The sequence below is a fragment of the Lepidochelys kempii genome, chromosome 2 (genome assembly GCF_965140265.1).
Source record: "Lepidochelys kempii isolate rLepKem1 chromosome 2, rLepKem1.hap2, whole genome shotgun sequence".
NCBI lineage: Eukaryota > Metazoa > Chordata > Testudines > Cheloniidae > Lepidochelys > Lepidochelys kempii.
The window spans coordinates 114425229-114452692 of record NC_133257.1 but is presented as its reverse complement, the minus strand read 5'-3'; the positions used below and the strand labels follow the sequence as shown (position 1 = coordinate 114452692).

General features: G+C 44.7%; 1 protein-coding gene across 1 annotated transcript in view; it reads right to left on the bottom strand.

Annotated features, from left to right (window-relative positions):
- Positions 1–21213: 21213 nt before the first annotated feature.
- The window catches only part of LOC140905957 (uncharacterized), a 52657-nt gene continuing 46406 nt past the window's right edge, over positions 21214–27464 (bottom strand). Inside the window, exon 3 of the transcript XR_012157001.1 lies at positions 21214–21263. The gene's annotated coding sequence lies outside the window, so the exon portion shown is untranslated. The remainder of the gene's footprint in view (positions 21264–27464) is intronic.

The following is a 27464-nucleotide window of genomic DNA, read 5'->3' as shown; positions in this document are numbered from 1 at the left end:
AGAAAGCAGATAATTTTGGCAAAAAGTTACCCTTAGTCAAAAACAATTTTGTGGTTCATCACAGTTTAGCACCAGCTACACTGCCTAACGCCCACTTGTGCCTGTGAAAATCCCTCCATTCTTACAAACTTCAGAAGTACGCTCCAGTTATTAAAATCATATTGCAACATAAGGTAGCCACCATTAAAAAGTCCTTCGTTATCAAGAGTTACCACACTGTAGTATCTGAGATAACTGGCAGATAAAATGTCAGACAGTAGGCCCCTGTGCTCTGAGAATGTTAGAGCATTGTGGTGGGCTCTTTCAAAAGTTTTGTCAGCCTAAGTAAAACAAACAGGGATACAGTCTACTTATTAGCCTTAGGTTACCAAATAACAAGTAGTTATTAACTGTTGTTATGGGGAACCATAATTATCAAACACTGGGTATATGAATTTACTTTGTATACCCTAGGGATTTAAACCTCTTTTCACTCTGCTCTAATTAGAAAACTACGTGATAATCTGTAGCCCCAGGCTTTTCCTACCCACCCATGAATAACTGCTTAATTTATTCACTCAAAATAAACAAGGAAGAGCTGCCACATTCAGTAAAGAGTGCAAAATTTCCCATACAGAGGCTCCGATACAATATTATGCTTCAGACTTAGCCAAAGGATTTGAAAGAGTATTCAAGCCAGTTTATGTGCTCCTAGCTATTTTGCTTTGTGGCACTGTGTACTAAATTTGGTGGAATTAGCTTAAGTGGGAATAGTTACACTCAAAATACTACTTCAGTATTTTAAAATCAAGTAGCTCTATATTCTTACTAATAGAGAAGGCTGGGACATCTCCAAATGAGACAGGAGAGAAAAAAAACCATCTGAACTAATATCTGAATTCACAGATTTGTAGATTCAAGGCCAGAAGGGACCACTGTGATCATTCTAGTCTGACCTACAGTATAGCACAGGTCACAGAATTTATCCAAAGTAATTCCTAAAGAATGTATGTCAGAAAAAACATCCAATCTTGATTTTAAAATTGCTAGAGATAGAGAAAACACCACAAATCTTAGCAAAGTGTTCCAATAGTTAATGACTCTTACTGTTAAAAATTCACACCTTATTTCCAGTCTGAATTTGTCTAGTTTCAACTTCCAGCCACTGAATGTGTCATACCTTTCTCTGCTAGATTGAAGAGCCCATTACCAAATATTGGTTCCTCATGTAGGTATTTATAGACCGTGATCAAGTCACCCTTTAACTTTCTCTTTGTTAAGCTAAATAGATTGAGCTCCTTGAGTCTATCACTAAAAGGCATGTTTTCCAATCCTTTAATCTTTCTCATGATTCTTCTCGGAACCCTTTCCAATTATCAGCATCGTTCTTGAACCGTGGACACCAGAATTGGACACAGTATTCCAGCAGCACTTGCACCAGTGCCAAATACAGAGGTCTGATAACCTCACTACTTTGACTCCAGATTCCCGTTTATACATTCAAGGATCACATTAGTCCTTTTGGCCACAGCATTACACTGGGAGCTCACGTTCAGCCGATTATCCAGCAGAACCCCCACATCTTTTTCAGAGTCACTGCTTCCCGGAATAGAGGCCCCAATCCTACATTCTTTGTTCCAAGATGTATTTATTTACATTTAGCTGTAATAAAATACATATTGTTTGCTTGTGCTCAGCATCCCAAGTGATCCAGATTACTTTGAATCAGTGACCTGTCCTCTTCATTATTCATTATTTACCGCTCCCCCAGTTTTTGTGTCATCTGCAAACTTTATCAGTGATGATTTTATAATTTCTTTTAGGTCATTGATAAAACTACTAAATAGCATAGGGCCAAGAACCAATCTATGGAGGTCCCAACCTGAAACACACTCACTCGATGATGATTCCCCATTTACAGTTAATTTACTCTGATACTGTTATAAACAAGGGTGCAATGAATGCCATATCCTGGTATTTTTGAGTATGCCCACATTTTGTGTTTAGAGGCAAGATCATGCCTTCTTTTTGACAACAGTGAATACAGTTTTATGCTGAAGTAAAAATGTAAATGACAGGATAGAGACAGTACATACATCCCCTTGGGGCAGGGACTGAGAAAAAAGAAAGGTAACTTGTTTCACTCCGCAGAATCCCTCTGACTAATAAAGAAATAACACTGGTTGAGTTTTATTTCTCTTGAAAGGAGACTTGGTCTCTTCTTCCCAGCTGGAAGAATGGTGTCTGTGATAGCGGGCCAGGGAGCTGGTTGAAATGGGGAGATTCCTATGCTTCTGGTTGTTCTCTTTCAATGGACTTCTGATTTGCATGCTTGTTTTAAGTGTCCAGCACTGAATAATGCCATTCTTCAAGTGAGTTACTTATTGGCTAGAGAGTCGTATACCTGCCAATCAGTGAGACCATTTTCAGTGATGGTTGTATTAGGCCATGATGGAATGGAGAGCATAACGTTGACAACCTATTTGTTTTCACTAAGGTTAGTGACCAGTCGCCAGATGGGATGGATAGTTTCTGAAGTCTTTTGCAACGATAATTGACATGTGTGAACAAGCATTGTTACAAAGGAGGCAAGCTCTTCATAACACTCCCCTTTTATTACCAGTGTTGCATGGGTTAAGATTTAGCCAGCTACTGTTCATCCCAGTGCTAATTTTGACTAGACACTGATAAAACTATATTTTATGTAAAGAAATTGTAGAGCTGGGTGACCTCTACATACTGCTAGTATACAGCTTCCCAGTGGTTTCATGTAAATATTTGAATAATATAGAGTAGAGGACTAAGCTTTGTGGGACTAAGTCATTGGTTGGGGAAGGACAGTTGCTCATAAACAACCTCTGAGTGCAGACTGAGTGGATGGACCTGAACCATTTTAGGGTGTTCTCATTCATCTCTGTGGCATGTCATCAACAGTATCAAAGCTATATAATTTATAGTTATATAATGTTTTTTAAAAACCAGCAAAACAAAACCCCATTTGTGCAAACAATTTTCCTGATGTGGACAGTATGAGAGAAAGGATGCACCACGTGTGACAGATGTTAATCACATTTCTTAATGTGCATTTGTAAGGTGCTCAGATATTACAGTGCATATAATATAAGAACCTAAATAGAACAGAATAGAAATTCTGTAGACATACCCAGCAGGATGAGCATAGATTCCTAGACCATGCTAAGTTAGCCACTCAGGCACAGCCTTGCTTAGATGCATATTTTAGGGCCTCACCACAATGCAAAACATCTAAGGCATGCACAGAATGCACATTCCAAAGTCCCATAATTCAGTCAAATAAAATAAAATATTTAAAAAAATCACCCAAACACTCAAGGGCACTTTCTCAGTGAGGGTTCTTTCCTAGTCATCTTTGAACTTTCTAACTCCAGCTACTCAGGCTGTAGAGTAGCAGCCATGTTAGTCTATATTCGCAAAAAGAAAAGGAGGACTTGTGGCACCTTAGAGACTAACCAATTTATTTGAGCATAAGCTTTCATGAAGTGAGCTGTAGCTCACGAAAGCTTATGCTCAAATAAATTTGTTAGTCTCTAAGATGCCACAAGTACTCCTTCTCTTTCTTCAGGCTGTAGAGCTGTCTAAAAGGAAACCAGTCATTTTATTTAATATTGAGCAAAATATGTGGGTTTTTTACTCTTCTTTACTATTTTAAAATGGAGGAACTGTTTCTGCTGAAACTTTCCAAAATCTTCACCTTGAGATAGATACGTAGCTGACAAGTCCTGCCTCATAGGCAACAGAAGCCCTTGAGGAATTCCACCATGATTTCAACAATTTCCATCCCACCATCAAACTCAGCCTGGACCAGTCCACACAAGAATCCACTTCCTGGACACTACGGTGCTAATAAGCGATGGTCACATAAACACCACCCTATACCGGAAACCTACTGACCGCTATTCCTACCTATATGCCTCCAGCTTTCATCCAGACCACACCACATGATCCATTTTCTACAGCCAAGCTCCACGATACAACCGCATTTGCTCCAACCCCTCAGACAGAGACAAACACCTACAAGATCTCTATCAAGCATTCTTACAACTACAATACCCACCTGCTGAAGTGAAGAAACAGATTGACAGAGCCAGAAGAGTACCCAGAAGTCACCTACTACAGGACAGGCCTGTCAAGGTTCCTCCCCCACTCTGAACTCTAGGGTACAGATGTGGGGACCTGCATGAAAAACCTCCTAAGCTTATCTTTACCAGCTTAGGTCAAAACTTCCCCAAGGTACAAAATATTCCACCCGTCGTCCTTGGATTGGCCGCTACCACCACCAAACTAATACTGGTTACTGGGGAAGAGCTGTTTGGACGCGTCCTTCCCCCCAAAATACTTCCCAAAACCTTGCACCTCACTTCCTGGACAAGGTTTGGTAAAAAGCCTCACCAATTTGCCTAGGTGACTACAGGCCCAGACCCTTGGATCTTAAGAACAATGAACAATCCTCCCAACACTTGCACCCCCCCTTTCCTGGGAAATGTTGGATAAAAAGCCTCACCAATTTGCAGAGGTGACCACAGACCCAAACCCTTGGATCTGAGAACAATGAAAAAGCATTCAGTTTCTCACAAGAAGACTTAATAAAAATAGAAGTAAATAGAAATAAAGAAATCCCTCCTGTAAAATCAGGATGGTAGATATCTTACAGGGTAATTAGATTCAAAAACATAGAGAACCCCTCTAGGCAAAACCTTAAGTTACAAAAAAGATACACAGACAGAAATAGTTATTCTATTCAGCACAATTCTTTTCTCAGCCATTTAAAGAAATCATAATCTAACACATACCTAGCTAGATTACTTACTAAAAGTTCTAAGACTCCATTCCTGGTCTATCCCTGACAAAGACCAGCATATAGACAGACACAGACCCTTTGTTTCTCTCCCTCCTCCCAGCTTTTGAAAGTATCTTGTCTCCTCATTGGTCATTTTGGTCAGGTGCCAGCAAGGTTACCTTTAGCTTCTTAACCCTTTACAAGTGAGAGGAGCTTTCCCCTGGCCAGGAGGGATTTCAAAGGGGTTTACCCTTCCCTTTATATTTATGACACGCCCCCCAAATCTCAGCTAGGGTGAAACACTGGCTGGGATTTCTTCCTGGAGCTTCAGGAAAAACAGAGTTAATAAGACACATGCATCTCTAAATATACTACCAAGTACATAAAGACTAACAATATTTTCCACATCTCAAGGACGATTTTAACCAGTTGATTCTGGGAAACTTTCACGGGAGAGTGCATCAGCCACTTTGTTAGGAGCTCCTGAGAAGTGTTGGATGTCGAAATCAAAATCTTGGAGAGCTAAACTCCACCGAAGAAGTTTTTTGTTAGTTTCCTTGACGGTGTGAAGCCACTTCAGTGCAGCATGGTCGGTTTGCAGGTGGAAACGCTGTCCCCAAACATATGGGCGTAGCTTTTCCAGAGTGTAGACAATGGCGTAACATTCTTTTTCAGTGACTGACCAGTTGCTTTCCCTCTCAGACAGTTTTTTGCTGAGAAACACTACAGGGTGGAATTCTTGATCAGGTCCTTTCTGCATTAAAACTGCTCCCACACCACGCTCGGACGCATCTGTGGTTACTAGGAACGGTTTGTCAAAGTCTCGGGCCCTTAGTACAGGGTCAGACATGAGTGTCGCTTTAAGCTTGTTAAAGGCCTTCTGACACTTTTCGGTCCACTGAACAGCATTTGGCTGTTTCTTTTTGGTTAGGTCTGTCAGTGGGGCAGCGATTTGGCTGTAGTGCGGTACAAATCGTCTGTAATAACCGGCCAAGCCTAAGAAGGATTGAACCTGTTTCTTTGACTTTGGGACAGGCCACTTTTGGATAGCATCCACTTTGGCCTGTAGGGGGCTGATAGTTCCTTGACCCACCTGGTGTCCAAGGTAAGTCACTCTGTTTAGGCCTATTTGACACTTCTTAGCCTTAACAGTTAGTCCTGCCTCCCTTATGCGCTCAAGGACTTTGTGTAGATGTTCCAGGTGGTCTGCCCAGGAATCCGAAAATATGGCCACATCGTCAAGGTAGGCGACTGCATATTCTCCTAATCCCGCTAGGAGACCATCTACAAGTCTTTGGAAAGTGGCGGGTGCATTTCGCAGCCCGAAAGGGAGTACATTAAATTCATATAGCCCGAGATGTGTGGTGAAGGCTGACCTTTCCTTGGCAGATTCATCTAGCAGTACCTGCCAGTACCCCTTGGTTAAGTCCAAGGTAGAGATGAACTGGGCCCGTCCCAGTTTCTCTAATAGTTCATCTGTGCGTGGCATTGGATAGTTGTCTGGGCGAGTTACAGCATTTAGCTTACGGTAGTCCATGCAAAAACGTATTTCGCCATCTGGTTTGGGAACTAGAACCACTGGAGATGCCCATGCACTTTCAGAGGGGCGGATTACACCCATCTGTAACATATCCTGAATCTCCCGTTCTATAGCAGTTTTAGCTTGAGGAGACACCCGGTAAGGTTGGACCCTAATTGGGTGAGCATTACCTGTGTCAATGGAGTGGTATGCCCGTTCAGTCAGTCCTGGGGTGGCTGAGAACGTTGGCGCGTAGCTAGTGCACAGCTCCTGGATCTGCTGTCGCTGCATACGCCCAAGGGTCATGGAGAGGTTCACCTCTTCCACACCACCACCACATTTCCCTTCGTAGTAGACACCTTCGGGCCACTCAGCGTCGTCTCCTCCCTGGGCTGTAACCTGACCAACCTTTAATTCTCTGGAATAAAAGGGCTTTAGAGAATTAATATGGTACACCTTAGGCTTTCGGTTGGAGGTGGGGAATGCTATGAGATAATTAACAGCTCCCAGGCGCTCCTGGACCTTGAATGGCCCTTCCCACGATGCTTCCATTTTATGGGCCTGGAGTGCCCTTAAGACCATGACCTGGTCTCCTACTTTGAAGGAACGCTCTCTGGCATGTTTATCATACCAGGCTTTTTGCTCTTTTTGAGCATCCTGTAAGTTTTCTTTAGCAAGGGCTAAAGAGGTTCGGAGGGTGTTTTGTAGGTTGGTTACAAAGTCCAGAATGTTAGTTCCTGGAGAAGGTGTAAATCCCTCCCATTGCTGCTTCACCAACTGCAATGGCCCCTTAACCTCACGGCCATATACAAGTTCAAATGGGGAAAACCCTAAACTGGGATGTGGTACAGTCTGTAGACAAAGAGCAACTGCTGCAACACTAGGTCCCAATCATTGGAGTGCTCATTTACGAATTTACGTATCATGGCCCCCAAAGTTCCATTAAACTTCTCCACCATGCCATTTGTTTGATGGTGGTAAGGAGTGGCAACCTAGTGATTTACCCCATGAGCTTCCCAAAGGTTTTTCATAGTTCCTGCCAGGAAATTAGTCCCTGCATCTGTGAGGATGTCGGAGGGCCAACCTACCCTGGCAAAAATGTCTGCTAGTGCCTGGCACACACTTTTAGCCCTGGTGTTGCTTAGAGCTACTGCTTCCGGCCATCGGGTGGCAAAATCCATGAAAGTCAGTATGTACTGCTTTCCTCTGGCTGTCTTTTTCGGAAAAGGACCCAGAATATCCACAGCTACTTGCTGAAATGGAACTTCAATGATGGGGAGTGGCTGGAGAGGGGCTTTGACCTGGTCTTGGGGTTTTCCCACTCTTTGGCACACCTCACAAGACTGGACATAGGTAGAAACATCCTTGCCCATTCCCTCCGAGTGGAATGACCCCCCCAAACGGTCTTTGGTCCTGTTCACCCCAGCATGGCCACTAGGGTGATCATGGGCTAAGCTCAAGAGCTTGGCCCGGTATTTAGTTGGTACTACCAACTGTCTCTGAGGATGCCAGTCTTCCTGGTGTCCCCCAGAAAGAGTTTCCTTGTATAAAAGTCCTCTTTCTACAACAAACCTGGATCGATTAGAAGAGCTGAGAGGCGGTGGGTTGCTCCGTGCTGCCGTCCAAGCTCTCTGGAGGCTTTCATCTGCTTCCTGTTCGGTCTGGAACTGTTCCCTTGATGCTGGAGACATCAGTTCCTCATTGGATTGGGGACCTAGGCTCGGTCCCTCTGGAAGCGATATAGGGGATGGAGCTGTTTCTGTTGACTGTGAACCGCTCTCCGCTGGTGCACTATGTTGAGATTCAGGCTCCGGCTGAGCCTCTTGTGTAGGGTTATCGGCTGCTGCCAGTTCAGGTTCGGTGGGGCCCTCTGGTGTTGAGGTTGCAAGTACTGGATTCAGTGCTGACACGGGGTCTGGTGTTGGTTGTTCGGCTGGTTCCGGTTCTGGGACTGGTTCCGTCTGGGTCTCTGGGACTGGATCCACTACTGCTGTTGCAGACATTGGCCTGGGGTCCGGGTCCATCACCTCTGACCGGGTCCTGATAGAAGTTTCCGGAACAAAGCTAGGCCTCACGGCTTGTTTAGCCTGGCTGCGGGTGACCGTTCCCACCCTCTTGGCCTGCTTCACATGATTGGCCAAGTCTTCCCCCAACAGCATGGGGATGGGATAATCATCATAGACTGCAAAAGTCCACATTCCTGACCAGCCCTTGTACTGGACAGGCAACTTGGCTGTAGGCAAATTGAAAGAGTTGGACTTGAAGGGTTGAATCGTCACTTGGATCTCTGGGTTGATTAAATTGGGGTCCACTAAGGAAGCATGGATAGCTGACACTTGTGCTCCGGTGTCCCTCCACGCGGTGACCTTCTTCCCGCCCACACTCACAGTTTCCCTCCGCTCCAAGGGTATCTGGGAGGTATCTGGGCCTGTGGACCTCTGGTGTGATTCCGGTGCAATGAACTGTAATCTGTTGGGGTTCTTGGGGCAGTTGGCCTTTACATGCCCCAGCTCGTTACATTTAAAACATCGTCCAGCTGACAGGTCACTGGGGCAAGGAGGGTTGCTGGAGAACGGGGTGGTGGGACGATAAGGGGTCTGGAGGGTTCTTTGGGAGGTAGGTGGGGCTTTGGGCGGCCCCCGGTAATAGGGTGTGGTCTGGGGTGGTCCCTTCTGGTCTCCGCTCCAACTACGACCAGTTTTCTTCTTCTCTGCCACCTCCACCCATCTGGCTCCAATCTCTCCTGCCTCGATTACAGTTTTGGGCTTCCCGTCTAGGATGTATCTTTCTATTTCCTCAGGAACACCCTCTAAGAATTGTTCCATTTGCACTAGGAAGGGCAAATTTTCTGGAGATTCAACACTTGCTCCTGATATCCAGGCATCCCAATGTTTCACAATGTGGTAGGCATGTCGGGTAAATGACATGTCTGGTTTCCACCTTAGGGCTCTGAACCTCCAACGAGACTGCTCGGGTATTATCCCCATTCTGACTCTCGCCTTGGATTTAAACAGTTCATACTTGTTCATGTGTTCTTTAGGCATTTCAGCTGCCACCTCAGCTAAGAGTCCACTGAGCTGCGGCCTCAGCTCTACCATGTATTGGTCAGTAGAGATGTTGTACCCAAGGCAGGCCCTTTCGAAGTTTTCTAAGAAGGCCTCAGTATCATCACCTGCCTTGTAGGTGGGGAACTTTCTGGGATGGGAAGTGGTACCTGGAGAAGGATTGCTAGGGTTTGTTGGTGTATTCTGCCGGGCCTTTATCCTCTCCACCTCCTCCACATGCTTCCTCTCTTTTTCCTTCTCCTCCTCCACATGCTTCCTTGCTTCCATTTCCCTCTTGTGGGCAGCCTCCTGTACCTCCTTCTCCAGCTGCATGAGTTCTATCTGTCTTTCATGTTCCCTGTTTTTCCTCAGCCTGAAATTTGGCTAATTCCAGCTGTAGTCGAGCTGCAGATTTTGTCATTCTAACCTCTCTGTTTTTAACTAACTTTACACCTGAGGTTTAGAAATAAACAAACAAAACTTGGCTGTAAAATTTTGCTGTGCTGGAATAGAATATCTATTCTCTGATAGTGATTGTCAGCCTACAGAAAAAGACAATTCCCTTGTCTCTGCTCTGGGCCCAAATTAAAGCAAAAAACCTCCAACTACTTGGAAACCTGCTTACCCAGCCCAAAGAAAAAGCAAATGGGTAGAACACACACACCCTATTTACTTTTAGGAAGAAAAGAAAAAAAAAAAAACTCTGGGTTGGAAGACTGTGAATTTCCCTGCAGGAGTTAAGTACCCTGCCTCCAGGCAAAGAAAACCTGCAATTCACAAAGATAATCCCCTTTTGTCTCTGCTTGGCCACAAAGCAGAGAAAAAACAAGCTGCTTTCAGTTTCAGCTGCTTTCTGGATTTCCTTTCCAAAGGAAAAAAAAATTTCCTTTTTAAAATCTGTATTTCTAGTTCAAAAAATCTCAACTGGATCTCAAAATGATTTCAGGTTAATCCCACCACTATGCCACCATGTCAAGGTTCCTCCCCCACTCTGAACTCTAGGGTACAGATGTGGGGACCTGCATGAAAAACCTCCTAAGATTATCTTTATCAGCTTAGGTCAAAACTTCCCCAAGGTACAAAATATTCCACCCGTTGTCCTTGGACTGGCCGCTACCACCACCAAACTAATACTGGTTACGGGGGAAGAGCTGTCTGGACGCGTCCTTCCCCCCAAAATACTTCCCAAAACCTTGCACCTCACTTCCTGGACAAGGTTTGGTAAAAAGCCTCACCAATTTGCCTAGGTGACTACAGGCCCAGACCCTTGGATCTTAAGAACAATGAACAATCCTCCCAACACTTGCACCCCCCCTTTCCTGGGAAATGTTGGATAAAAAGCCTCACCAATTTGCAGAGGTGACCACAGACCCAAACCCTTGGATCTGAGAACAATGAAAAAGCATTCAGTTTCTTACAAGAAGACTTAATAAAAATAGAAGTAAATAGAAATAAAGAAATCCCCCCTGTAAAATCAGGATGGTAGATATCATACAGGGTAATTAGATTCAAAAACATAGAGAACCCCTCTAGGCAAAACCTTAAGTTACAAAAAGGATACACAGACAGAAATAGTTATTCTATTCAGCACAATTCTTTTCTCAGCCATTTAAAGAAATCATAATCTAACACATACCTAGCTAGATTACTTACTAAAAGTTCTAAGACTCCATTCCTGGTCTAACCCCGACAAAGACCAGCATATAGACAGACACACAGACCCTTTGTTTCTCTCCCTCCTCCCAGCTTTTGAAAGTATCTTGTCTCCTCATTGGTCATTTTGGTCAGGTGCCAGCGAGGTTACCTTTAGCTTCTTAACCCTTTACAGGTGAGAGGAGTTTTCCCCTGGCCAGGAGGGATTTCAAAGGGGTTTACCCTTCCCTTTATATTTATGACAAGGCCCAACAAAGAAAATAACAGAACGCCACTAGCCATCACCTTCAGCCCCCAACTAAAACCTCTCCAATGCATCATCAAGGATCTACAACCTATCCTGAAGGACGACCCATCACTCTCACAGATCTTGGGAGACAGGCCAGTCCTTGCTTACAGACAGCCCCCCAGCCTGAAGCAAATACTCACCAGCAACCACACCCCACACAACAGAACCACTAACCCAGGAACCTATCCTTGCAACAAAGCCCGTTGCCAACTGTGACCACATATCTATTCAGGGGACACCATCATAGGGCCTAATCACATCAGCCTCACTATCAGAGGCTCATTCACCTGCACATCTACCAATGTGATATATGCCATCATGTGCCAGCAATGCCCCTCTGCCATGTACATTGGTCAGACTGGACAGTCTCTACATAAAAGAATAAATGGACACAAATCAGACGTCAAGAATTATAACATTCAAAAACCAGTTGGAGAAGACTTCAATCTCTTTGGTCACTCGTTTACAGACCTAAAAGTTGCAATTCTTCAACAAAAAAACTTCAAAAACAGACTCCAACGAGAGACTGCTGAATTGGAATTAATTTGCAAACTGGATACAATTAACTTAGGCTGGAATAGAGACTGGGAGTGGATGGGTCATTACACAAAGTAAAACTATTTCCCCTTGTTAATTCCCGCCCCCCCGCCCCGCCACTGTTCCTCAGACGTTCTTGTCAACTGCTGGAAATGGCCCATCTTTATTATCACGACAAAAGTTTTCCCCGCCCGGCTCTCCTGCTGGTAATAGCTCACCTTAAGTGATCACCCTCATTACAGTGTGTATGGTAACACCCATTGTTTCATGTTCTCTATGTATATAAATCTTCCCACTGTATTTTCCACTGAATGCATCCAATGAAGTGAGCTGTAGCTCACGAAAGCTTATGCTCAAACAAATTTGTTAGTCTCTAAGGTGCCACAAGTACTCCTTTTCTATTTTCAGAATATGATAAGTGTGTAAATGGGAGGTTATCTTGGTAATGCTTTTGCTACCTCGACTATATTGCTGGATTTCTTTACCACTTTAATACAGGAGTTATATTTATGCTGATGCTGTGTAAACCAGGGTTCATATATTAAAAGCCATTAATAAGCAAGAAGATGTAACCTTTCCCTATGAAGTACATTTCCATCTGATTCTTGAATCTAGAGGGTGCTGATGTGTTATGTGGCTTCACCCCTGTACAGGAATATCAGACAGCAGAGTGCCCATATAAAAAACACACCTGCGTGTGCCACATTGCCAAAGCTGAAAATATTTTCCTTTGAAGTTTTGTTGACAAGAAGTATGATTATTTGGGGGGTTTATTTTAAAACTTTAACTGTTTCCTCACATGCAATACAGTGTACATCTAAGAGATATCGAGACCTGATCTCTGTCTACAGACTCTAAAAAACAAAAAAAACTGATCCAAGTAGCACTAAACTTGAGAAATTAAGTTTCATTATATTGCACTATGTTCCATTACACTTCCAGTAAATAACTGTCTCCTGTAGGTCTCTCACTTTTTCCAGAGGTTATTTTCTATATGGATTCCATCCTGGCAACAAGAACACCTTAAAAAGTGCAACCAAAGCTAACTGTTAGAAGTGATAATCAAAGTTAACTGGACCTTTCTAGAAGCTAATGGAATAGATGGCTTTATTTTGTCTTCTCTTCCACTGTGAAGGAGTGTACTGCCCCTTTAAGTTCAGCCAGGAGCTCAAAATCAGAACAGTCTGTGTATAATCAAAGAGGCTCTCTACTTTGCCTAGGACTGACCTATTTAAACAGGAAGAAGGAGCTAAGAAGGAGACGGGGGACTAGACGCCATCTAGCTTGCAGAGAATGGTGCTCTTTTGCACACCATCACTTTCTCTTAAGGGGAGAAAAGCAATGGGTCCAGACTCTGATGTGCTATGGCGGATTTGGGAGCTCAGCAGGGTTCCAGATTCAGATTTGCAGCTGAACCCATTCTCTACAGTAGACCTAACCAAAACTCAAGGTCCTAGTGACCCCATATTTCCCAACACTTCAAACGGCTAACATGGGATGCTGTGCCACTCAGGTTTGGCCCGTCTGCCCTTCCATAAACAGAGAAGGAGGGGTGGACGGGCCAAACCTGAGTGGTACTGCAACCCCCATGCTCTGGGTCACTGCACCACCCAGTTTGGGGCCCTTTCAAATGAAGGGCCTTGGGCAAACTGTCCCTTTTCCCCCCGCTGGGCAGCCCTGAATGTGGGACTTGTTCACTTCAACCAGGATAGGGGGGGTTGGGTGTCAAAGCAGGAAGTCCTGTGAAACCTGGGGCTGTTGGGAGGTCCAACGTCCCTGAACTCTGAAAAGTTTGGATCCAATTCAGATCCAGATCTGAACTTGGTGGCTGCTGTACATTTCTAGTTGTCACCCCTTGGCAAGTCAAAACATGAATTCAACCCACAACCTAACGTCTCCCACCAAACCATATTCCTTAAGTAAAGCTACTTTTCTTCTTGCTCCATGATGAAACCTGGAAGTAGCTCTCCTCTTGGCTGTTGAAAGAAGTGGGTGGGGGTGGTCTCCCTCACTCTTCTTCTTCTGAAAGAAATATTCTCTATGCTCTTCCCCCTCCTGGTTGCTGGGAGGAGACTCTCCCATTTTCCTTGCATGTCCTTGCCCTGTGAGTCAGTACTAACTCTGAATGCCCTCCCCCCCCGAACGCACACACTATATTGCCCTACCATGCCCCGCTCCACTTCTCAGGTGGAGTGTGGGTCCAACAGCCAGCAGAGAAGTACCTGGTAGTGCAGCTCCAATTGAGTAATGGCTATGAAACTGAAAGAGAGGCAGCACTGAGAAAGAGTGGCAGCACAAATCTCCCCAGAGATTTAGCAAGTATGGTTGAGCTGAATCCCTTACTACTCCATGGAAGGGGAACCCTGCCCCCATTACAGAGCCAGTGTCCATTCTTTCAAACACGGATGACACCTGCCTACGCAAATATGTTTATCACTTTTTATTTCTCTGTATGCTTCAGATGCAAAGTGTATTATGCCTGTAACTACCGTATTACCAAACTCATTTACCATGACATCTGGAGAGAATTAGGCCTCCCTGGCAGTTGCGCAGTTTTACAAACACACGAGTTGAGCTCCCTGATGAACAAGAGCAGAGTAAAAAACAAAAGAAGCTGAATCAGGGTCTCTTTGCAGCTCCTACCTCTTCTTTCTTTTTTAAATATTATTTTTATTACAAAATATATTGTGGGTCAAATTCACCCTTGCGATAATGCCACTGACAGCACAGTTGTTACAGCCAGGGAGTACACTGGCTCTGGGTGGTTTGCTAGGAAGTAAGTACCACATATCACCTGTGGGCCTACTCTTCCTCCCACTGATGTAAGTTTCATTGGGATCTTGCTCAATGAGAAGAGAAGACTACTAGGTCCTTCATCATGTTGGAGATGCCTAGAACCCCAGAATTCCTGCAAAAAATGTTTTTCCTACATTAGGGGTTTATTTCCAATTTAGATATGCAAACACACTCAGTACTGAATTTCCTGGTGGAAATATTTGTTTTTTAGGACCTTAATTGTAACATTACAAAAGAAATAACAAACCCTTGTGTTTTGCTATTGTCTTCTGTATATAGTAAACCCAGATGACCTTCCTCATATTGTTAATTCCCTTTTAATTAGCTTTTTTCCCCATGCTGTGCTGTGCCAACAGACGATTAGTACATTAATCTCTGTGTGTTTTCAACTGCTCATTTATTCTTTTACAGAAGGAATTGAGTTATTAGTCCCAATTAAATCTGACGTTGCAGGGGCTTTTCTTGCCCTTGGTAAAATGCACATTTTTTCAGGAAATTAAAGGAAAACTTGAAGATGATACTATACAAAACAATGCACATATACAGTGGTAGCCCATAGTCCTGCCAATTAAATACAGAATGATTCTATTCATATTGTATGTACTAATGAAATTTGCTTTTGCAAGCTCAGCATAATGAGACTGCTTCTGAACAAACTAACAAGTATTGTACAGTATAGTGTGCTTACACCAGAAGTAATTCTAAAATATCTGTTAATAATATTAAATTGGGGTTGTTGTGAGCAGCAGCTACAGTTATTACTGTACTGTTTTATTACTGAGAGAAGGGACGAAAGGACTTATGCTAGGAAAATCCAAAGCTATGCATTTGATATTCATCATGGATATTCAGTGGAAAGGAAAATTCTGAAAAATAGTAATGTCAAAAAATCCTTTGTTCATATTGGACAACAAATTAGATGTGAGATTGTAATGTAACATCACAGCAGAAAAGGACAGTGGGTGATTGGGCTGAAAATTTAGAGCCACCGAATTCTGCATCAGGCATTAGATACACCTGTGTTACTTTCTATGACAGTGGTGAAAGCATTTACAACTGGACTGGATAAAATATTTGAGAATACACCGCAGGGAATTTCTAGCTTTGTGTGGTGAAAGCACCTACAACGTTCTGGGGTGTTTGGATGTGGGATTTTGGTTTGGGCCCATCTCTGAAGTTTATTTTGTATAGGTTGAAACACAGAGAGCATCTTCTGAATGATGATTCACTCTTTTTAAAGTGGTGGAGAAAAATCAAATATTTGTTGAACATAGTATAGATTATTAGATGTGATAATAAGCACAAAGTGGGGCCACAGCTTGTGGGGACTGTAGCAAGCATTAGCCAGTCTATATCTTCCCTTCTTTCTTTTGTTAAGTGCCAGGAAGCAACAAACCAATAAGTAACAAAACACAATAGCTATTCTCAACCTGCAATTAATTTCTGCCAAATGAACAACTAATGCAGAAAATAGCTGCAGACATGTTTCATTAACTCTTTGAATAAACAATAGCTATAGCCCAGGTGCTTAATTAGCAGGGATGGGAACCCACCAGGCATTCCTTGTTGGGTGTTTGTTTCCCATTTTGATTTGCACAGCTGTAGGCAAAGCAACTGAGGAATACCCAAAGGCACACACCAGAATTCAGCAGCAGAGCTGAGGAGAGAATCCATGATTCTTGGCACACAATTCCCCTGCTCTAACTATGGGACCCCACTCCTCTCCCAGAGCCAGGGATAGCACCCAGGTGTCCTGGCTCCCAGTCCCTCCTTGCTCTAACCCCCTAGACCTCACTCCCCTTCCAGAATGCTGCTTAGGTTACCTGCCTGACTGCCTCAAATTTGAGAGGTGTTGCAACGTCCTTCAAAGTAATGACATTTTGGGAGGCATAGCATGGCCACTGGGCCACACAAGGGAAACCGGGGCAGGATGGGAAGGGGATGGGGGCTGTGCAGGGGTCATTGAGGGTAGTATTGGGAAAGGGATGGGGTTACATGGCATTCATGGGGGCAGGATGTGGAGGGGACAAGGGCTGCATTAACTATAGTGCTGGTCTCATAGAGCAGGGACCATCTTTCACTCCTCCCATTTAAAATACTCTCTAAATAGTTCCCATTGTCCATGCTATAACATCATGTGTTCAGTGGCAGATTTATGGGAATTGTCAGTCTGCATCAGACTGGGCTCCTTGTAGCCACATCTCATGTTTCAGACACTCCCAAACTTTGTAAACATGGGAGTGAGCTCCCACAAACACCAAACCCTCTGCCCTTCCATGGAATAAACCACAAAACTCTCGTTTGATTTTGCAGCATGGGGGGCAGAAAGCCCATGGCCTCATCCCCAGAGGGTGAATGAACCAAAAATGGAGCTGTTCTCATCCAGGCTTGTGGGTGCCATTTTCTCTCTAGACTTTTGTATTACTGAACGTACTGAGGCCAATGTGCCCATTCAGACAGAAAAAGACTGGAGTGGGCACTGCTGGGGGCAGTCTGTCTCCTTTCCAAGCCCTGATGGCAATAGAGAAACCTGATCTGAACCCACAAAGGATAAAGAGGGGGCTTTGTTCCAGCACAGATCGTTCATCACATCCCCACTGAAAATTCCCCTCTGAGTAGATTCTCTAAGTCAACCAGCCAATGGCACAGCTGGAAATAGAGCCAAGGAGATCTGACAACCAGTGCGTCTCACTACTAGATCCCACTTCCCTCCCAGAGCCAGGAACAGAACCCAGGAGTCCTGAGTCCCAGCCTCCCCTGCTGCTCGAACCCAGTAGATCCCACCTGCACTCCCAGAGCTGGGGATAGAACCCAGGAGTCCTGACTTCCACTCTTCTTCACTGTAACCAATTAACCTTGCCTAACGCTTTGACAAAGGGCATGTATTGTTGTTTGGGGAGAGAGTTAGGCACCTCCACGAATGCCTGGTAAATATGTGTTAAAGCTTTGCAAACAGGACTGTGAGTTCCCATGCATATTAAACACTTCAGATTTCTGCAGAGGAAACTAAACGTCCTGCTTGATTTTGCAATGTGGTTGCCATAAAGACTCAGCCTTGTCCCCAGGAGGATGGCTCACCAAGGGACGGGGAAGGAGCTGAGCTGGTAGAATTCTCCTCTCCACTATGTCCCATGTGACCCTCACCGCCCCCCAGAGGGCCTGGCTTTTACACATGGTTTTGGGGTTTGGTTCCCAACCTGCCCAGTAGCCTCAGTGGAGACCTTTTGACCTCTACCCAATTTGCCGTATTCAGTGAGAGGCTGCCACTAAAACCAAGAGGCAGTTGATGCTGCGTATGGGCTGGTCAAATGGTCCCAGTGGGCAGGAGCAGAGGTTTTCCAGAGGCTCAACTGCTCATTGTACAGTTGGAGAAACTGAGGCACAGAGATGTTAGCAGAGGCTAATGGCTATAGAGTAACAGGCTATGTTAATACTGTCAGGGCAAGTCTACACTTACAAAATTAAGTCAACCTGAGTTACCTCAGTGTACAGATGCCACAGTAATTAAATTGCTTTTGCATGTCTACACTACACTCCTTGTGTCGGGAGTGCGCGTCCTCACTAGCAGTGCTTGCATAGATGCAGAGAGCAGTGCACCATGGGTAACTGTCCCCCTGTGCAACTCACCACCATCTAGCACAGGGTGTTTTGGGAAGGATTTTGCAGTGCCTCATGGGGGCAAATGAGCCACACAGGGGTGACTGGGAACATGGTTTCAATATCCATTGATGCAGTGTCTTGCACGCCATAATGTTTTGCGCCTTTAAAAAAACAAAAACAAAAAAGCCTGCAAACACACATGTCCACCATCTCTGTGAGAAGCATGTATCCTCCACAGCTCTGCACTTCTGTGATGAGCATTGTGACCACAACCTGTGTGCGCCTGATCCTACAGTATTTGCAGAGCCACCAGAGGAGCTGTGGGGAATATAACGATTCCTTGGAGACTAGGTTGCTGTGAAGCAATACAAGGTTGTTGTTGGCATTCATGGAGCAACTGCCATCTTTATATAGCTGAGATTCTAGGGCTGTCTAGTTGTTGCAGGCATAAAACAGAGCAGCATTACAGCTGCTCTACTTTATGTTGGCTGGTAACCACTCCCAAGGGTGGGAAAACCCAGGCATGCCCATTTTCCCTGGTGATGCCCCTACACTGGTGGCTGGTAGGGCGGTGATAGAGGAGCTTCTACCCTGGCATTGCCTCATTGAAGGATTCTCCTAGGCAGGCTGCAAAGGGGGGTTCATAACCTACACATGTCATAGATAGGAGGTAAAAACCTGCAACTCCTTCCTTGTTTTAAAGAAAGCAGCACATTCTCTGCCCTCTCCCTCTCCTATTCAAGGATTAGCTTGCAGTATCAGTAATTGGGGTGGGAGAGCCCTAAAATTTGGTGTTTTGCTTCAGGAGGCCATTTTGATGTATTTTGTTTTTCTTTTGCTGCTTCACTGGACATTAACTCAAATTTTTCCATGGTAATTTTTAATGACCTAGAGCTCTCCATACAACATTTCCTGTAATTAGGTGCCTTTCAGGCAGCTGCTACTTTGGGCCTTCATCTCTCTGTATTTCAGATGGGAGGAACATACATAACAACATACAGAAGTTGAGGTTAGAGTTGAAAACTATTGCCCCTGTGAATGAAAGATTTATTGACAGCGTGAGATGTAATCCCTGAAACCTGGGCTGGGAACAATGTTGCTCAAATGAGGTCACTTTTTAAACCTATGAGTCAACTGTTTTCACTATAGACCAGCAGGTCTCAAACTGTGGGTCGGGACACCAAAGTGGGTCATGACCCCATTTCAATGGGATTGCCATGGCTGGCATTAGACTTGCTGGGGCTGAAGCTGAACCCTGAGCCCTACCGCCCGGGGCTGAAGCCAAAGCCCAAGGGCTTCAGCCCTGGGTGGCGGGGCTCAGGTTACAGGCCCCACAGCTGGGACTGAAGCCTTTGGGCTTCAGCTTTGCCCACCCTGCTCTTGCCCTGGGCAGTGGGGCTTGGGTTTTGGTGTCCCCCCCACCCCCCAGGGTCCTGTAGTAATTTTCATTTTCAGAAGGGGATCACAGTGCAGTGAAGTTTGAGAACCCCTGCTATAGACTAAGAAATCTAGTACCAAGAAATGTTACTATACCTTTAAAAAGAAAAAAGAAAAAAAAAAGCAGATTGTAGAAAAGAACTGTTCACTCTTGCTCTCAACTCGCTGATTTATCCCAACTTCCCCCAACCTCTTTCTTTGGCTTTTGATGAGTTTATTAATGCTTCTTTCTCCCTCCTGTTGCTGGCCGAGCATTTGACAATGATCTGATTCAAAGCACAATGAAGTCAATGGAAGGATTCTTGCTGACTTCAATAGGCTTTGGAACAGGCCTGAGGTGAGCCATTATTTGGCACCGCTAAAATGTATGTGGGATGGATATTCAGGCTGAGGATGAATATCCAACTAAAGTCAAAGGATACCTGTTACAATAGCTCAGAGGTGACTTAAACATCCATTCATTTTGGTCTTTGGTGCTGAGCAACGGCAGTGGACATCTTTGTGCCACTAAGATTTTAAAGAAAACAGTACCTCCAAACCCTCTTTGCTGGCTGCTATGGGCCAGTGGAAGTTCCTTTTGAAGTCACCAGGCCTCCAAAATTAGAGCTGGTTGGAAAAGGGGGATACATTCTGCAAAAAGTGTTTGAATTTTTTAAAGGACAATTTAATTCATGGTTTGAATTTGAGAGACATTTCAACTGGTGCTACTCAAAAATGTCTTAGCAGAGGCAGCAATGGCAGGCTAGTTACAGAAGGGATGGGAGGAGTAAGTAGAATGAAATGGAGGTAGAGTGGAAAGACACAGTTAACAAACGAGGAGGAATTTTTCAGAGTGACTCTGCAGGCAAGGAGAACAGTAGCACCAACTCTAAGCATTCAAAAATCATGAATTGCACCCTCAGAAACAATCAATCAGATTGAAAAATAATAAATACTGTATTGAGTTCTTTTTGTTTGCTTTCTGGTTTTTGAACCTTTAGAGTTCATGTTTTCGAGCCTTTCTCCACAATTACGTATGTCTTCACTGCAGAGTTTTAACTAGGATTTTACTTGGGTGTTGCCCCAACCCCCCATCCTGTCACACACACAAGCCTCTCACCCAAGTTAAGTGGTCCTTTCAACCCAAACTAGCTGACCCAGATGGAGGTCTAGACTAGAGCTCGGGAGTATCTTTCACTCAGGCTGGTGACCTGCTCACTTTGCATTGAGGATGCATACTAAATCTCTTGTGTGCTGACAGTCCTCCAGTACTTTCCCACAATTTCCTCCAGAAGAACAAACAATTTCTCCCACAACTCACTGGGAAAGAAGCATAGAGTAGTTCAGTTGGCTGCCCCACAAAGAACCCTGGGCTGTGCCCCAAGCAGTCCTAGCAACACACACAGGGAACAGCCCCACCAGTGAGCACTCAGTAACTTAGGTATGGCTCTGGATTGTGGCAGCTCACAGGCTGGGCTAGCCCAGGTACTCAGATCCAGATGCCTATTACCCAGGCTAACTCATTGTGCAGTAAAGACATATCCTCTGAGAGCTAGAAACTTACCTTTTTAAAAAAAGTGAAAGCCGAGATTTTCACAGAATTGAATCCACAACCTGGTGGGGTGTTAAGGAAAACACTAAATATCACAAGTCTTGAGATAAAAATCTTAAGAGATAGCAACACTGTTTAATAATACTTTAGCACTTCACATCTGCAATCTGCTGTATGGATGTTAACTAGGTAATTAATTCAAGTATCATAGAATCATAGACTATCAGGGTTGGAAGGGCCATGATTCATCTAGTCCAAACCCCTGCTCAAAGGAGGACCAATCCCCGACTAAATCAGTACAATTCATTTGGCTCTCATAGGGTCCGACAAATCTGTCAGTTGCTAGCTAGTCAATTCTTTTAGCACCTAAAGCTATTGACTAACTCAGAGGGCAATCATGTTTAGTCATATAACCCCATTTCAGCTAGAGATGGGCATGAACTTGAACCTTCCATGTAATGTAGTAATATGTACATTTAGGGTGAAATTCTGCCCTTGCTCTGATTCCATGCAACTACCTGATTTCAACATAAATGCATGAGGACTGAGGGAGGACAGAATCTGGGCCATAGTGTTCTAAATAAAGTTCTGATTTCTTAGTACTGGAAATGCCTGGTACACCAAGAGTTCTCAGTCTTTTACTTTCTGAGCTCTTCCCCCCACTCCAATGCTATAAAAACTCCACAGACCAGCTATGCCACAGCAACTGTTTTTCTGCATATAAAAGCCAGGGCCAGCATTAACGGGTAGCAAGCAGTGCAACTGCCCAGGGCACTGCAAAGCTAAGTTGCTCAGTCTTTGGCTTCAGCTCTGAGTGGTGGGGCTCAGGGTCCTGGACTGCAGTTCTGTGCTGCAGGGCTTTGGCTCTCTGTCCTGGACCCTAGTGAGTCTAATGCCGGCCAAACCTGGTCATGGCCCCCAGACCTCTGGTTGAGAACCGCCGTGGTAGACTACATTAGTACCAAGAGTCCTTAACAGGAAGATGTGTGTGTGCCAGCCAGGAGAGTGGGGAAATAAAGCATAGTATATTGTTAGCAGAATACCGCAAGGTCTCTGTCTTTCCTTACAAAGAAAAAGTACAGGTTTGGTGTTCTCTATATCACCCTGCAGAAATATAAGGGCTATGCAGAAAAACTGTGCCACCTTCCCAATGTGCCATGTCCTGAGGTTTTGTCGAAGATGAATGGATCTGTTCCCAGACAACTGGCATATAGAGAAAATATTATTTTCTAGCACTGCGAATTCTAATCCTCATTTTTGCAAATGAAGGATGAGGCTGTGGCTGTAAGCCAGTGCCCAGCTGGAAGGTGGAAGTGAGGAGGGGCTGCTGTTACTCACTGGCAGACACTTTCAGAGGCTTTGGACCTGAGGCAGATATAATGGCCTCATTAGTGCTGCAGGATCCTAGGTTTCATTACCTCTCTTTACTAGTGTGCAGCATGCACGCTCCCCATCTATGCTGACCACCACAATAAAGCAGGCTATGCCCTTCTTTCAACCGTTTCTCTCTGGGAAATCTAGTACCAATGTCCATACTAAACTCCCTCATTCCTTGCATGCCAAGAATGCAAAGACAGGGATTGTGTCTCAGACCCTGTTCAGGGGCCCCCAGGGCAAAAAGCTCATTTCAGTTCTTCTCCCTCCATCCTCCTACACATGTGAACACAATCTAACCCTAAATAAACAGATCTTTAATCTGATCTCATTTTAATACAAAGGGATAACAAGTGGTAGAAAGAAATATGAGAGACTCCATGTCAGAGAGGAGTCCAGTGACACCTTAAAGACTAACAGATTTATTTGGGCATAAGCTTTCGTGGGTAAAAACCCCACTTTTTCAGATGCATGGAGTGAAAGATACAGATACATAAATATACTGAAAAAAGAAAAGGAGTACTTGTGGCACCTTAGAGACTAACCAATTTATTTGAGCATAAGCTTTCGTGAGCTACAGCTCACTTCATCGGATGCTGTAGCTCATGAAAGCTTATGCTCAAATAAATTGGTTAGTCTCTAAGGTGCCACAAGTACTCCTTTTCTTTTTGCGAATACAGACGAACACGGCTGCTACTCTGAAACCTATAAATATACTGGCACATGAAGAGAAGGGAGTTCCTTACAAGTGGAGAACCAATGTTGACAAGGCCAATTCAGTCAGGGTGGATGTGGTCCACTCCCAATAACAGATGAGGAGGTGTCAACACCAAGAGAGAAAATTGCTTTTGTAGTGAGCCAGCCACTCCCAGTCCCTGTTCAAGCCCAAATTAATGGTGTTAGGTTTGCAAATGATTTGTAGCTCTGCAGTTTTTCTTTGAAGTCTGTTTTGAAGTTTTTTTGTTGAAGGACGGCTACTTTTAAATATGTTATTAAGTGGCCAGGGAGATTGAAGTGTTCTCCTACTGGCTTTTGTATGTTACCTTTCCTGATGTCTGATTTGTGTCCATTTATTCTTTTGCGTAGAGACTGTCATGTTTGGCCAATGTACATGGCAGAGGGACATTGCTGGCATGTGATGGTATATATCACATTAGTAGATGTGTAGGTGGATGCACCCCGATGGTGTGGCTGATGTGGTTGGGTCCTCTGATGGTGTCACTAGAGTAGATATGGGGACAGAGTAGGCAACAGGGTTTGCTACAGGGATTGGAATCACCAAGTGAGCTTGGAAGGAAACAAAAACTCCAGAAAACATCATTCAGCTCCACCTGTATCTAAAAAGGGAAAGTTCCTGGGTTTTGGAAGGAAAAAAATGAGGGCTGTTAAAACCCTACTGACCTCAGAGGTCATTTGATGCATTTCAAATCCTGTTTACTTTCTGTGTATTCAACAGTGCTCTTTTCTGAGAGCTTAATTTCTGCAGTGTGACTGGGCTTCATAAAATCTCTTTAATCGAACACAGAATGCTCCATGCAATCAGATCCAATGCAGTGCTATTTTACTTGATTTAAATGTGAAAGTTAAATCTCAGTCTAGACAGGCCTTTGTAAAGCCCCTGTGAATCTTACACCAGCATCTCTGAGTATGGTTCTCATTTTCCAGACAAGCCCAGGGGATCTGCATCCCCCAATAAAATTCCTGTCTGCACTAAATTGCTTTTTAGTAGTGATTTATACTTCAATAAAACTACATCACCAGAGGAAAATATCTTTAATTGTATAACTGACATGACTTATGCAGGGCATATTTTCTGTGATTATTTATACAGGGTTACAGGTGTCTGAGAAGAGGGTTGTAGGCCTCTGACTTTCATTTGCGATGGGGCTAGTAAAAGAAGAGGAAATCAACGTAAATAAACACAACTGTTATGGCATCTAAAGTGGAGCTTGATTATAAGCTTCTTTGAAAAATGGAGGCGAGGCTGTACTGGAACACCAGATCTGACCCCTGGTTCCTCTGGAATTTGAGTGAGCCCAGATCTGATCTTTGCAACTTTGGGCTTCTCTTTCTAATGAGCCAAACTGAAACACAACCCAAACATGTGGATATTTGGTTTCCCGCTTGGTTCTAGAGCTTTGCTCAGTTACTATTCCTGTTCAAGGGAAGACTGGGTATAGATAATGGTGCTGCAGGAGACAAAAAGCAGTAGAAGAGGGCACACATAATAAGAAGTGGTGAGGAAGTCCTACTTAATTTTTGCTATTAAATAAAGGACTTTCTGTCTGTATGAAGCTAGCACAAATCAACAACTCTGAAATTGCAGCACATCGCTCTTCTAAAGTGATATGTGCATTGGTAGAGACAACATAAGAGAGTCACTCCCTGACCCATTTAGTAGAAGTGAGCTGACATTCTGCCAGATGTCAGTCTGGATTCTGGGTACAGTGTATTTGAACTATATGGACTTGATTTTGATCTTACTCATGTCAGTGTAATCCAGGAGTAACTCCACCGAACTCAATGGGCCAGATCTTTGGATGCAACTGAGCTATGCTCCACAAAGGACCTGAGCCAATGTGATGTCCATTATTTTGGCCTTCTCCCGAATCTGGAGGCATCCATGGGCTGTTTTGGACCATAGAATAGTTAGAGCAACCTCAAGGGTTATTGTGTGAATGAGGATCACTATGTGGTCTAGCCATACCCTTTCCTGCCCCTGACACTGACTCTACATGAACTGAGGATTCTCTCATGTCAAGATAATCCCTAGCTATGAAAGAATGGGATCTGGCCTAAACAATTTACATATGTGAGAACAGAATCAGGCCTAATGCCTTTAATGGACACACCACTATAAATTATACCACTAGATAAGAACAATTTTTCCTCCCAGATTTGCAGGTAGTTATCCAAATATGAAACAATTAAATTTTGTCTGAATCTGAATTATCTGAAAGGTGGCCTAGTTCTATCACTTGGATGAGTCTGATAGTGAATGAGATGACGCCTGATTTAGTAAAATGGTCTGGTTTGGACAAATGTTACATAATTATGACATTTGGCCTTGATTATATGCTGCTTATTCAGATTATTATTTTTTTCTATTTTATCATATTCTTATCCCATAGAAGTTAGTAGGAGTTTTACTTAAGGCAGGAGTGTGGGACTGTAACTTAATCAATGACTCCATTTCCAAACACTTGTAAACCAGAACACATAAGAAAAGAAGACTTCAGAATACTGAGAAATGGGTGGTATTTTCTGGCTGGGGAAGCAGTAATGACTTATTTAAGGAAGCACATGTAGCATAGGAGTGTCAGCTAATTTACTTGAGGGTTATGCACTTCATTCCTTATGTAGGCCAGACTAGCAGGTGGTGAGAGGGGAGGAATGCAGTATTTATCCCTGACCCCAAATGCCCTGCCCTCATAGAGCACCTCCCATCTGAGGATTTCCAAGTGCTTTACAGCCCTGAGAGAATTCCCCCTCCCCCCAGCCAATGAGAGACAAAGGAAAATAAGATCCATTGAAGTGAGTTTCTGCTGCCTCAATCCCCTCCTCTGTCCCCACCCCCACCCCAGGCTTGCACCCTCCATGCTGCCTTTTACTCCCCCACATCCCAGGCTGCTGTTTAATATTTTCTGTTCTCCCTCCCCAAACCTTGATGCCTTTCTAGGTCATCTTTCCCCAGTTGTAGAACTTGTGATGGATCTGCAAAGCAGGGGTATACAGCTCCCTCCCCCCTGCACTTCCCTTTCCCTGGCCAAGTGAGGGAAAAGGCTCTTTAACCAGGAAGTGGCTGGCCTCTGTTTGGGAGTAGTGGCTGCCTGGCAGCAAAGAGCTGCAAGTGTAAGGGGACTGTTGCCCCCTTACTAACATTCAGTGGGGTGTTTTGGTTGGCTAGCTGCCAGTACTAAAAAGGAAAGGGTCTATGGGAAATCAAGACCCTGAGACTGACAGTCCCCAGGAACAACGGAGAGAGGCCAATGCTCCAGGTCAGCCTGAATGACAGGGCGAGAAGGCTAATCAGGGAGTCAGGAGGCCAGGGAGGTCCTGTCCTCCACGTGCCCTGGATTTGCCTGGGACAGACGGAGTGGGGCCGAGCTAAGGAGAAAGCAGGGGCCCAAGCTAAGCTGGGGAGCAGAGCTGTTCCAGATCCAGAGGGACCAGAAAAGCAGCCCAGAGAGAGCAGGCCCTGTCCTGGGAGCAGAGCTGTAGCAACCAGAGGGGCCAAAGAAGCAGCCCAGGGAGCTGGAGGCAGAGAGGCAGAGCAGCAGTGCAGAGACAGAGTGGTGGAGCTGGGGCTGGAGCAGTCCGGAGCTGGGTGCGGTGAGCAGCTGGGGACAGTGAGGGGGACCCTGGGCAGCGGGCCCAGCACAGGGAGATGCCTCAGCCAAGAGTCTCTGCAGGCCAGGCTTGGATCGTAACCCCGACAGCGCGGGGGTGACACTGGGAAGAAGGGTCCTACCACTGAGAGCGTGTGGCCACCACCAGAGCAAGTGTCCAACCCACAGCATCCCTGCAGCAAAGCCAGGGCCTGAGAAGAAGGCCTGGGACTTACAAGGAACAGACTGTGAGCTGCCCTAGCATTCCAGAGACACTGTTTGTGATGTTCCCTGCCACAGAGCAGGTTGATGTGTTTCGTTTAACCTTTCCCATTTTTCCTTATTCTTGTTAAAATTAATTGTTGATTAAATAACTTGCATTTGCTTTAAATTGTATGTAATGGTCAGTGGGTCAGAGAAGTGCCCAGTGCAGAGAGAGTACTCCGGAGTGGGGACACCCTAGCCCCTGTCCTAGATGACCACAGCAGGGCTGGGAGTCTTGTTGGGGTTACGAGGACTCTGCCAGACAGGAGAGTGGAAGGGGAGTCCTCAAGGGCAGGG